The sequence below is a fragment of the Desmodus rotundus genome, chromosome 10 (genome assembly GCF_022682495.2).
Source record: "Desmodus rotundus isolate HL8 chromosome 10, HLdesRot8A.1, whole genome shotgun sequence".
Classification (NCBI taxonomy): domain Eukaryota; kingdom Metazoa; phylum Chordata; class Mammalia; order Chiroptera; family Phyllostomidae; genus Desmodus; species Desmodus rotundus.
The window spans coordinates 72317043-72330976 of NC_071396.1; positions in this window are offsets into that span (position 1 = coordinate 72317043).

Below are 13934 nucleotides of genomic sequence, written 5' to 3' on the forward strand. Positions count from 1 at the left end.
GAACAAGGTTCAATCCTGGTTGGGTTTCTAAGCTTATCCATACAGCTCATTCAAAGAGACTGGAATGTCCTTCATTTTCTTTGCTTACTTTTTTAAACAAACAATTAAAACAGAATTTTAACTAAATTATAATACAGCTATGTCATCAACTACTCTTAACTATTAAAAATAATGGTATAGAACTACATAACAGAGACCTAAAGTGAAAGATACTACTTTAATATGATTCAATAAGTGTGATTCTATGTGTATACACATAACAACATATTAACAAATGCCTAAGTTTTACAAATTATTAATATGGTAAATGTGATTGATTATATGTGACTGACTTCCTAAAATCCTTATTTCTGTATTTATTTATTTCTCTTTTTAAATTCATTTTTTATTGTTGACACTATTACAGATGTCCCCCTTTCACCCTCCTTTGCTCACCTCTACCCCATTTTTCTCAAACTCCTATCTTTTTAAAAAAATTGTTATTGTTATTCAATTACAGTTATCTGCATTTTCTCCCCATCCTTCCACTCCACCCCAGTCAAAGCCACCTTCCTCCCCCTGCTTCCACCCTCCCCCTTGATTTTGTCCATTCTGAGGAAATTCCATACTGTTTTCCACAGTGGCCTCACCAGTCTGCATTCCCACCAACAGTGCACTAGGGTTCCCTTTTCTCCACATCCTCTCCAACATTTATTTGTTGATTTGTTTATGTTGGCCACTGTGACTGGTGTGAGATGGTACCTCATTGTGGTTTTAATTTGCATCTCTCTGATGGCTAGTGATGCTGAGCATCTTTTCATATGTCTCTGGGCCCTCTGTAGTGTCTGTTCAAGTCCTTTGCCCATTTTTTAATTGGGTTGTTTGTCTTCCTGGAGTGGAGTCATGTGAGTTCTTTACATATTTTGGAGATCAGGCCCTTGTCTGAGGTTTCATTGCAAGTATGTTTTCCCATACAGTTGGTTTCCTTTTCATTTTGGTGATGTCAAAAGGAAAGACAAAAATCACATGATCATGTCAATAGATGCAGAAAACACATTTGATAAGGTACAGCACTCATTTATGATAAAACACCCAGCAAAGTGGGAGTAGAGGGAAAATGCTTCAACAAAATAAAGGCCATATACAAGAAACCTATAGCCAACATCATACTCAATGGGCAAAAACTAAAAGCTTTCCCTCTAAGATCAGGAACAAGACAAGGATGTCTGCTTTCACCACTTCTATTCAGCATTGTACTGGAAGTCCTAGCCGCAGTGGTCAGACATGTGAAAGAAATAAAAGGCATCCAAACTGGAAAGGAGGAAGTAAAACTATCATTGTTCGCACATGATATGACAGTGTACACAGAAAACCCTAGACTCTACTAAAAATGTTCTCGACCTAATAAATGAATTTGGCAAAATAGCTGGATGCAAAGTCAATATTCAGAAATTGAAGGCATTTTTGTACAGCAACAACAAAATATCAGAAAGAGAAATCAGGAAAATAATAATACTTTGAAAACATTCTTAAAATCATTTCTGTAGTGATTTTTAAAATATTTCTTTAAACAAGTGCTATTCATCTTAACTTTTACATTCCTTGGGTGGAGATCCACTTCTGCTAACTCAGTCTACAATATGACTAGTGCAATTCACCAAGATCCTGAAGTGCTTGCTGAATACCCAGGAATATACTGTGGGTAGAAAAGAAGGAAAACCAGTCCTGTCTCAATCTCAGGAGTTTAGCATTTGTATAATCCAGTTGAGATTATGTATGCACACATGTAACAATATAAGAATTTACATGCATATAAAAGATTTTTTAGATGAAGAGCATTTTTGGAAATTTTTAAAGGATTGTATGTATTAAGAATATGAGTTTATAGGAAGATACATAAAAGAAGAGGTAGTGTTTCTTTTATGAAACACTCAGATTTCATGGAAAATCAAGCTCCTGTTGTCTGCTAAATTCACTGGTCATTAAGAGAGTAATCCAAGTAGAGGCAACTGCTGGTTGCAGCAAAGTCTGGAGCCCAGTGGGTTTCAGGTGCTTAGCAGGAGGTAAGCCATCACATTCTATGTTCCCAGACGCTCGAGGTCAAAGAGACATGCCTGTCAATGTGCTCTAGAAGATGCCTGTAGCCATGGGATCAGACTAATGTCCTTGTAAACGCACAGCTTTGAATGTGAGAGGCAGAAGATCAATATGACATTTTATCTGACATGAGAGATTTATGGTATTCTCATTTTTATTATTTTAAAATTTGTATGAGGCAACTTCATTTGGTTTCTAGCTAGAAGAAATTGTATATATGTAAACATGTTTGTGGTGTACTGGAAACAATGAACTTTTGAGTTGAATGATTAGTTTGAATTCTGGTTTCATTCTGTAGTAATTCTTCACATGTCCATAAATGTCTCTGAACTTTAGCTTCCTACACCTTTGAAAGGTCTTATTTACCATATAGAGTTGAGTGAGATCAAATGAGGTATTTATGTAAAAGGACTTTATAAGCAATGAGAGATACAAATATTAGTTATCTTTAATATAATTCAAAGAATTTTATTAGAGGTTTATAGAAAGTAGAATAAGTTATCTATTACTATGCTCAAAAGTGGATGGCTATATTTTTTAGTTATGTCGCTGTAATTCTTGGTGGTATAAAAATGAAAATTTAGTTATCATAGACATGCTTAATTGGTTCATACTTTGACACTCCTCACTTTCCCCAACAACACCCACTGAAAAATTTTCGATAAGACATAATTGGAGAAGCATATAACATTAGTTTGGTTCAAATCAACACTTTTTGAGGTTCTAATATAGTGTCACAAGCTATACTGTTAGTGAGTTAGTATTTTGAAATGAGACATTCTATATATGTAAATCCAATGTTAACATGCAAATAATGCCTCTTTAAGATAAATAAGAAAACAACCTGTGATTCATTGATAATTAACATTGTATATAAATGAAGTGAGATTCAAGATGATCCCATTCTTATAACGTAGAGACATGTTTTTCATCGTATCTAATGTTTATTAATCTAAACCTTAATTTTGAATTTGGATTCATTAAAACAGAATAACTCAATATAATTCTAATATGATCACTTTGGGTATCAAGGAATAATATATGACATCTTAATACAATTTTATCTTAACAGGTATTGGAGAAAAGTGGATCAATACCAACACCATCTAGAAAATATTTCACTAATTTTAAAGAAAATTTCATTAAAGTCTTCAATCCAAAGATCTAATACATATACTTTATTGCACTTTTCTAATATATTCTCTTAAAATGAGTAATAAAATTTTGTAAGATTGGCAAGCCTCAGAGTGATAATAATTAAGAACCTGAAGGTGTTAGAAAAACAACCAAAATTAAATTTAGTATGATATTGACTGAACACGATAAACCAATTTTTGTCAACAATGGAATATCACAAGAAGAGAATTTTCACTTAAAACTTTCTTATTCCAATTTTCCCTCTGTCAGCCTTATTTCCATTTTTATTTCTTTTGATAGCAAAAATACTCGAAGCCTTTCCTATACCTATTTTTTATTCTCATCTCCTATTTTCTCTTCAACCTGCTTCAGTCTGGCTAATGGCCACATTATACTTACATTTCTTAAGTGATTAATATTTGTTAGGAATGGTGCTAAGCAATTGACATACACTATCATCTTTCCTAACATCAATCTTAAAGGTAGGTATTATATTTTGTTTATATTAAAGTTACTCCAAAAAAAGTCACTTTATTCCTCAGGACTATTTTGTTACTGATAAGAGAAACAAACTTAAATTTCTATAAGTAAAGGCGATGTATTGGGTGATGCAACTGGAAAGGTGTAGGACTTCATGTTGGTTTCAGGCAGGTCAGGCATTTCTCTCTCTTTCCCTCTCTTGGGTCCGCTTTTTGTGTATTGTTTTTATTCTCAGGCAGGACTTCTCCACACAGTGGTAAAGATTGCCAATATTAGGCTTTTACTTTACCAGTTTGTCAATTTCAATGAAAAGAGCGCCTCAACCCCAGAGAGGGACCAGGTCCGATTTATATTCATGAAGCTTGGATTATGTGTTCCTCTGTGAAAACACAGGAGGAAACTTTTGTGACAGTGGATTAAGCTTAGTTTCTTAAATACGATACCCCCCCCAAACCCCTAAACATGATGCACAAAAGAAAAACTGGACAAATTAGAGCTTTTGAGCTTCTCTTTATTCTACATCGATGTAGAATAAAGTATTTGACATTAATAACAATTCCGAGTTTGTTGTGACTTTTTCTTCTTAACCAGTTCAATTTAAGAGGAGTTGTTATGTATGTATATATGTATATATGTATTCAGGTGCCAGACACTGTACCAGGTACTGGGTAGACACTAATAGGACACAGGTATGTTCCATTTCCAACAACTGGTATAGTCAATTTTTAAATTTTAGTCACTGTATGGTGCAGCCACTATAGAAAACAGTATGAAGGTTCCTCAAAAACTGAAAATGAAACTACCTTTTGACTCAGCAGTTCCACTTCTGGTACATACACAAAGAAACCCAAAACCATTTTAAAGGACACATGCACCCCTATGTTCACTGCAGCATTATTTACAATAGCCAAGATACAGAAGCAACTCATGTGCTTATCAATAGACAAGTGGATAAAAAAGTGGTTCTATATACATGAAACTTGGTCATGAAAAAAGAATGAAATCTTATCATTTGTGGCAGCATGGGAAGACCTAGAGAGTATTATGCTAAATTAAATAAGTCAGAAGATAAAGACAAATACCATATGATTTCACTTGTATGTGGGACCTAAAGAACAAAATAAACTTTCAAACAAAAGAGAACCAGACCCATTAATGCACAGAACAGAGTGATGATTGCCATAGGGGAGGGGAATGGGGGACTGGGTGAAAGAGGAGAAGGGGTTAAGAACTACAAATTGGTAGTTACAAAATGGTCATGGGGATGTAAAGTACAGCACAGGTAATAGTCAATATTATTGTAATAACTGTGTATGATGCCAGGTGGGCGGGTGCTTGCCATATCAGGGGGATCGCTTTGAAAAACATATGATTGTCTAACCACTAACTATGCTGTACACCTAAAACTAATATAAAATGATATTGAATGTAAACTGTAATTGAAAAATAAAAAAATAGGTGCACATTTTAATAGGTGCACATTTTTCTTATGGTCTTAATTTGCCTTTCTTAATGCCTAATGGTAGTAGCCCTCATCTCATGCTTATTTGACAACCACATATTATCTTTGGTGATGTGTCTGTCAAACCACTTAACTATTAAAAAACTGGGTTTTCTTATTGAGCTTTGAGAATTCTGTATATATTCTGGATATAAGTCTTTTCACTAGACATGTGACTTGCAAATATTTTTTCCAAGTCTATTGCTCTTCTTTTCATTCTATAAACATGTTTTTGGAAGTTCTATAGTTTTAGATTTTCTTTTTGGGTCTGTAATTAATTTTTGAATTAATTTTTATATATGCTATAATCTGTGGATTCAAGTTTACTTTTTGCTCCTTTGGCTTTGCGTATCTAATTTAAAAGTCTCTCTTTTATCCACTGACTTTCCTTTACAACTTTGTAAAAAAAAATGAATTGTTTACTGTTATGGAATGAATTGTATTCCCCCCAATTCGTGTTATTTGAGGCCCTAACCCCCAATGGGACACATCACTGTATTTGGAGATAGAGATTTTAAGGAGGTAATTGAGAGACTAACTGAGGTCATAAAGGCAAGGCCTTAATCTGACTGGACTTTTAAGAAGAGGTAGAGATACCTGAGCTCGAGTTCATACACACACTCTCTTTCTCTCCCTCCCCCTCTCCCTCTCTCTCTCTCCCCTCTTCAGAGGAAAAGACCGTGTGAGGACATCGCATGGAGGCAGACATCTACCAACCAGGAAGAAAGGCCTCGTGGAAACCAGCTCTGTTGGCAAGTTAAAATTAGACTTCCAGCCTCCAGAACTGTGTGAAAGTAAAGGATTGTTGTTTAAACCACCCAGTATATGGTATCTTGTTATTGCAGCCTGAGCTGACTACTACAGTCAAATATGTGTAGGTCTATTTCTGCTTCAGAAATAGTCTGTTTGGTTTCATTTGTTTGTGCACTTTGCTACTTACACTGTTTTGATGAATGGAACTTTATATTAAGTTTTTAATTTGGGAATTGTAGGTCCTCCAACTTTGTTATTTCTTTTCATAGTTGTTTCACTATCCTAGTTTTTTGCACTTTTGTATAAATTTCATACTATCTGTTAATTTAAAAAAGTGTTTAACTGTGAAGAAGCTTTTACATTTGATGTAGCCCCATTTGTTTATTCTTTCATTTATATCCCTTGCCCTAGGGGACATATCAGAAAATATTGCTGTGTGGAATATCTGAAATTTTCCCGCCTGTGTTCTTCTCTAGGACTTTTATGGTGTCGCAACTTATATTTAAGTCTTTTATCCATCTTAGTTTATTTTGGTGTATGGTATCAGTTGGTATGCTAGTTTCATTTTTTTTTTCAGGTAGCTGTCCAGATCTCCCAGCACCATTTATTGAAGAGGCTGTTTTTACTCCATTTTATGTGCCTGCCCCCTTTGTCGAATATTAATTGGCCGTAGTAGAGACTTGTGTTTATTTCTGGGCTCTCTATTCTGTTCCATTGGTCTATGTGTCTGTTCTTATGCCAGTACCAGGCTGTTTTGATTACAGTGGCCTTGTAATACAGTTTGATATCAGGTATTGTGATCCCTCCTACATTGTTCTTCTTTTTCAAAATTGCTGAGGCTATTCAGGGTCATTTATGGTTCCATATACATTTTTGAAATGTTTATTCTATATCTGTGAAATATGTCATTGGTATTTTGATCTCAAATGCATTGAATCTATAAACTGCTTGGGTAAAGAAAGGGAACTAACCATATGGGACAAATATTTGCCAATGATACCTCAGACAAGGGTTTGATCTCCACAATATATGAAGAATTCATATGACTCCACACCAGGAAAACAAACAGTCCAATTAAAAAATGGGCAAAGGACTTGAACAGATACTTCACCAAGGAGGACATACAGAGGGCCAATAGGCACATGAAAAGATGCTCAGCATCACTAGCCACCAGAGAGATGCAAATTAAAACCATAGTGAGATACCACTTGACACCAGTTAGAGTGCCCATCATTAACAAATCAACATGCAACAAGTGCTGGCGAACCTATGGAGAAAAGGGAACCCTAGTGCACTGTTGGTGGGAATGCAGACTGGTGCGGCCACTGTGGAAAACAGGATGGAATTTCCTCAGAAAACTAAAATGCAACTGCCTTTTGACCCAGTGATCCCACTGTTGGGATTATACTCTAAGATCCTGAAACACTAATTCAAAAGAACGTATGCACCCCAATGTTCATAGCAGCACAATTTACAACAGCCAAGTGTTGGAAGCAAACAACCTAAGTGCCCATCAGTAAATGAGTGAATCAAAAAACTATGGTACATTTACACAATGGAATACTACACAGCACAAATGAAGAAGGAACTCCTGCCCTTCACAACAGCATGGATGGAACTGGAGAGCACAAAAACAGTAGCTAAGTGAAATGAACCAGGCAGTGAAAGACAAATATCCTAAGATCTCACCTATAAGTGGAACCTAATCAACAAAAAAAACTAACGAGCAAAAAAGAACCAGAGACATGGAAATAAAGAACAATCTGTCAGTGACCAGAGGGGTGAGGGAGAAGGATAGTGAGAAAAGAAGAGGAACATGTATAAAGGACCCATGGACAAGGACAATGCGGTGGGGATTGTCTTTGGGAATGGGGGTTGGACAGGGCAGGAGAGAGCAATGGAGGGAAATGGGGACAACTGTAAGTGAACAACAATTAAGAAAAAGAGAATAAAGAATTTACAAAAATATTAAAAAGTATTTAATTAAGAAAATTATTAGGGGATAAAATCTTAACAATAGAAAACAAAACCATATTTAAGGGTGACTAGGGAAACAAGTTCAAGCTAAATACTTGAAAAATCTAACTTAGAGACCATTTTTTATGCTTTTAAAGATATTGCCAAGGCTATTCCATCAACTGAATCAATTTCTTAAGTGTTTATTATTAAGAAAAACTATGATAGACCTCTAAAATTTAGTGGTAAAATTTTGTGCATTCTGACACAACACTCCCCTTTCAATGAATAAAAAGGTGCCTAGAAAGTCTGGAAAAAAATCTGTCCACATACAGAAAGTAGTCCTTTGTACCTGACTGCATAAGTCTCGTCATTTCGTAGTTTGCTAACAGCATATTTGCTAACAAATGTCGTTTCTCTTCTTCTAGTGGCCCTGTTCAGACTCTATTTATACCTTATCCTTACTTGTGATTATGATATTCCTCTGTGGAAATGTTGAAATAGATTGTATTACGCTTATTTGTTTCCTGATGTATTGATAATTAAAAAATGATATTAGATGATAATAAGCATCTTAACAGCATTTGCTATGTTCCAGGCATGTGCTAGAAGAATATCTCATTTAATTCTCATAATAATCACTTGAGGTACATATTGTTATTCTGGTATTACGCCCATTTTACAAATGAAGAAACTGAGGCCTAGTTTCTTAAGATAAACACACATAGCAAGTAAACGGGGCAGCTAGTATTCAAATCCAGGTTTGTAGTAAGCCGTTATACTATATTGCTGTCCTTTATATACAACAAAAACTTTATTGCTCCTCTACTAATATGATACAAATTCCAAATATAACTTCTTGGTTGTGATGAATGATTTATACTGTTGATTCATATTCTGTTGCCTAATTTACCTTGTGCCAATTGGACACATTTTCTATGATTATGTGGTAGAGGGGTGTTAATAGCATATTAGTTTTCTTGAGCTGCTGTACAAAATTACCACAATCTGGGTGGCTTAACACAACAGAAACATATTTCTCACAGTTTAGTAGGCCAGAAGTCCAAAATCGGTTGTCTGTACAATTGGTTTCTTCTGAAAACTCTGGAGGAGAATCCATTTCATGCCTTTCTCCTAGGTTCGGGGGATTTGGTGATTACTGGAGATCCTTGGCATTCCTGGGTTTATAGACCCATCACTCTGATCTTTGCCTCTGCCTTCACATTACCTTCTTCTCTGTCTTTCTCCCCTGTGTCTGTATGTCTCAAATCTCTCCTTTCTCTTATAAGGGCATCAGTCATTGGATTTAAGACCCACCCTAAATCCAGGGGGATCTAACTTCAAGATCCTTAATTACATCTGCAAAGACCCTTATTCCACAAAAGTTTACATTCTGAGGTTCTGGGTAAAGCAGGAATGTTTTGGGGGGACACCATTCAATCTCTACACAGGCCTGTATGAAACAAAATGCTTTAACCAGGCTTTCACTAGTGTTTTCCTTTCTCTCTTACACTACTTCCCCCCCCCCCCAAAAAAAAAAAAGGCCAATTTGATTGGCGACAGTTCAGTGGGATTGATTTGGCTCTGCTTGCAGGTGGGCAGGGTAACTGGGCATTAACAGAGAATGCACCACACTCTTTCTCTTTTACTCTCGGAGGCAGAGTTGCTAGGCTGTCAGAGCCCGCTTTTTCCCTTCTATTTCCATACATAGTAGAGAGTTTTGGTCACTCCCTTGATTTCCTGCAGGCTACAAGGTGAAAGATCCACAAATTCTGATTTAAACTGATGGGAAGTAGGTGCTCCTACTCATATATGGTGTGTGCTGCAACCACTTACCAGAGATTCTTGCCCTGTCTCCAGTAATAATTAAAGGGGTACTTCGGTTTCTTTACTAGCGTGCCGTGCATATGTCTCTCTTGAGAATTCCACAGGGAGGAGAGGTGAACGACAGAGCAGGGTTCAGGCATTTCTAGCAGCTACTTTGCCATAGTACCAACAAATAACCCCTTAAGTTTTCACCTGTTACACTTCGTAACCACTCCCCTTTCCATGGCAATGTGGAGGAAATGCTGTCCTTTCTTCTGAGGAGGTATATAGGATGGGCAGGTGCAGCTGGGGACATGTGGCCTAAGGAGTTGGTTTTGTTGGCATTATTCAGAGAAAGCCTACTTACAAACACACATAAAAAATATGATTCAGAATATATTTGGTTTAAAGCAACATATGGGTCTAATTAGATCTCTGTTGTCAAATCCCAGTTTTCCTCTGGGAAATAGCTATGACTATTAAGAAAGGGATTAAGACAATTTTTCTAAAGGAAAAAGAACTAATCTTATGTTTTTTCATGTCACAAGAGGGATTTAAAAATTAACAGGAGAGCACACACCTGCAAACATGATGTTTTGAAGCTAAGGCATACAAAAGAAACCAGGAATTTAGTCTGGAGGGAAAAGAACAAATGTCTGAGATTATAAATGGAAAAAAGGCCCACAGATGTATTTTTTAAAGAGAATTGCAGTAAGTATTTTGTTAGAAAACTACAAGTGTAATAAGGAGAAATATACATATACTGAGATAAGTGTCTGTCTTTATTAGCATTAATAAAAGGCATGATTTCTTTGTCTCTAACTCTCCGTTAAAAGTGAATGTTGAACCAATGGTTGATGGTAGATATTTGCTTTTCTGAAGGCAAGGCATAGATTCACAAAATACCTGAGTTGTCTTGGGTTCTGATTTCTGTTTTAAGTACAGCAAAGAGTGTTGAAAAATCTGTAAAAAGAAAATAAAAGCAGAGATGGACGCTAAAGGGCAGGTTCTAGTGCAGTAAAAAGGGGAAACTCCAGCTTCATAGAACTGTCTGTACTTTGAAGTCTGTATTTCAGGGTTTATTTGTAATAGTATAAAGTTCCAGTGGAGGTTGATGTACGTTCAGGCCAGGGGTCCACAGTAAGGAGACTGAAAAAGATAGTAACGATGACAAGTAACAAAGTCCAATAAATGAGTCAGTGATATTTAGGAAATAAGTGAATGAAATAGAAATAAAAGAAAATATTCTCCAAATCTGGAGCACCTTTATTTTGTTGCATTCCAGAACAACTCAGTTTTCAAAATGGGAGAGAGGATCTGCAAGCCTAAGTAATTTCCTGATTTTTCTCCCTGTACAAGTCTGCTCTTGGAGGATAATATTAGAGGATATCCTCTGATGGAACAAATAGTGAATTCGTCTGTTACAACATCTCCTGCAAAAATGATTCTTCTTAATTGTCTTGCTGTGTTCGTTGCTCTTCCTTTTCTATTAGAGAGGATATTTAGAAGCTCTTTTTGCAGTTTGTAATGATACATTAACTTATAATTTCCATCAGGTGCATACTGGTTGGAATGCAGGATCTCAGAACACTTTTCTGTTTCTTAAAGCTTTAGGAGACAGAGAAAGCTGATCTAAGCCTAAAATACAAATGAATTTTGGGAAATTTACTCCTAAGAAGGGGTGTATTGAGAGAGTAATAGTGTTCCTGCCACTACCACCCAAGTTCACCACCTACACACTTCAGGGGACTCCTTGGACCATGAGAAAGATATTGGGATGGCAAGAGCATCTTTCCCAGCATCTTCTTCATCTCTATCAAGTTGGTGGCAAAAAGATTGTTACTTTAAAAGTTGTTCACATTACTTATACTATTTCATTGATTATTTTAAATTCTTTTAAAAAAACCCAATCATTTATGTTATTTTCTTTGTAATGTTTTTTAAAGGAGCAAAGTTTAGGGACATAGATTTCACAGTTGTCTTTATTATATATTTTTTGACTTCTGAATTAAAAACTATGTGATTTAAGTAGTTTACTTGTTAGTTGATATAAATTGCATCTTTTCTTAAGACACTTGTAGCAAGCACATTGATGTTATATAGCTGCAAATTTGGGTCAAATACTATATCTCTTTTAAAGATCTGTGTTTTGATTATAAAAAAGGCTGTATCAGAGATGCCCAACTTTGGCATATGCTATATATGAAAGGAACTAGACAGTGATAGCAAGGAAATGACCTGGAAGGCTTGGTAATTGAAGGAGAATTAGTTGGTGAGCCTGGGAGTTTCCTTCTGAAGAGTTACTCTTGTTAGTAGCAATTGAGCAGGCTCTTGGGGTGGGGGTGCGGTGTCACAATTTTCTACTAAAGGTCATGGATCTATATGGAAAATGAAGACAAGAACTACTCAGTGTCCATGAACAGTTCACTGGTCTATGGCAAGATAAATACAGAAATAAAGAATGAGCACTTAGAAAATTTTGCAGCAACGTGACATTGCCACGGCATTCAAACTTGCCGTTCAACCTTGTATTAGTGGGTTTGTCCTATCTAATGGGTATAGACCAGTTTGTGTACTAGCAAACTTGAATGGGTGAACTGTGTACCAGCCATGTGTAGAGACAGATTAGAAATAATAATAAAAAACCTCCATTCTTCCCCCCAAATAGTTGTAGAGTACTAATGTTGATGACACTGTCCCTGCTTTGTGGGTTTTTTTTCCCATGTGAATAAACCAAAGACTCACAAATACACCTAAATCCATGTGCAAGTAGGTGGGTTGAAGAATTCTAAAGAAACATAGTTACAACTTTTGTTGCTAAACCAGTACACAAATAGAGTACTTAAATGCTCATTAAATTACCAGAGAAGAAGAAACAAGGGACGTGCTTCCCGAATCAATGGTGTTAACAATGCATCATTAACACAGCAGAAGGAACCCTGGGGCATAGCTTAGGTTTCCAGGCTCAACACTGCCAGTTACTAGTAATGTGACTTGTGCCCTGCTTAACCTCCTCTGAACTTTGACTTTTGTCATTTATAAAAACACATAATAATTCCTCCCTTGCTTAACAAAGGATAGCTTGAAGAGTCAAGTTGCTTAATATTAAAGTAATTTTAAATTATAAAATATTATAAAACATTAAGAAATAAAAGTATGGACAGATGCTTTTTTTTATAATTCATAATCCCTCTCTGAAACAATTAAACCATTGCATTCCAAAATGAACCAGAGGTAAAACTGAATGTAGCTGATAAAAAAGACAAAACCAAGCAACAGTAATCTTTGCTAAACTTGTTTATTTCAGGGCTCAATTACTTCAGGAGTGTTTGTTTTTTATTTCTTTTCTTTTCTTTTCTTTTTTAAGATAATTAGATATCTTGTAGTGCAATGTTTCATCCAGCTTTGATGAAGTGTATGTCATAAAACCTTTCACCGTGAGAGTAATGGGAAAAACTCTTATTTTGGGTCATGGTGGGATTAAAAACAAGGAACCCTTTTCAACAGAGAAGCACCGAAACAGAAAGAGAGATATTTACTTTTGACAGCTGGAATAAGATTCTTCCTAGTGTAAATACAAGGGGAAACCCCCTAAAAAAAACTGGCATTATCTCCTGGAGGGGGGCTCCTAGAAGTACAGGCTTCCCCAGCTAGGTAAGTGTTCTCGGAACCCAACTGTATCAGTGCACCAGCTGATGTTGTGAGAGGCTGCATTTGGTTTCAGTGAATTTGTTTTGAAGTCTCTTTAAATGCATTTGCCCATGTCCTGATGGGTGATTTATGAGCGCACCTGCCCACATGCACTGAGTGTTCAGCAGTTTTTGACTAAAAATGGTATGACTCCCAGCCTTCACCCTCCCTATTCACCTGATCTTGCCTGGAGCAAATTTTTTTCCCCCTAGGTGAAAAAAGTCCTCAAAGGGAAATGACTTGTTGATGTGGAAGAGGTGACACAAAACCCATGGACATGGACAAAAGAGTGGGGATTGACTGTGGGAGCGTGGGGGGTGCAAGGGGAGAGCAAGGGGGGAAAATTGGGATAACTGTAATAGAAAAACAAAAAATGGCAGAAGCACTAAAAGGCAAAATCAATGAGTTCAAAAACTGTTTCAAGCAGTAGAGAAAAGTCTCAGTAGGTGTTGCATCAAAGAGTACTTTGAAGGCGACTGAAGTTTAAACATTTAAGAATAAATACACAATTAAAAAACATTCCTTTTTCTGGGCT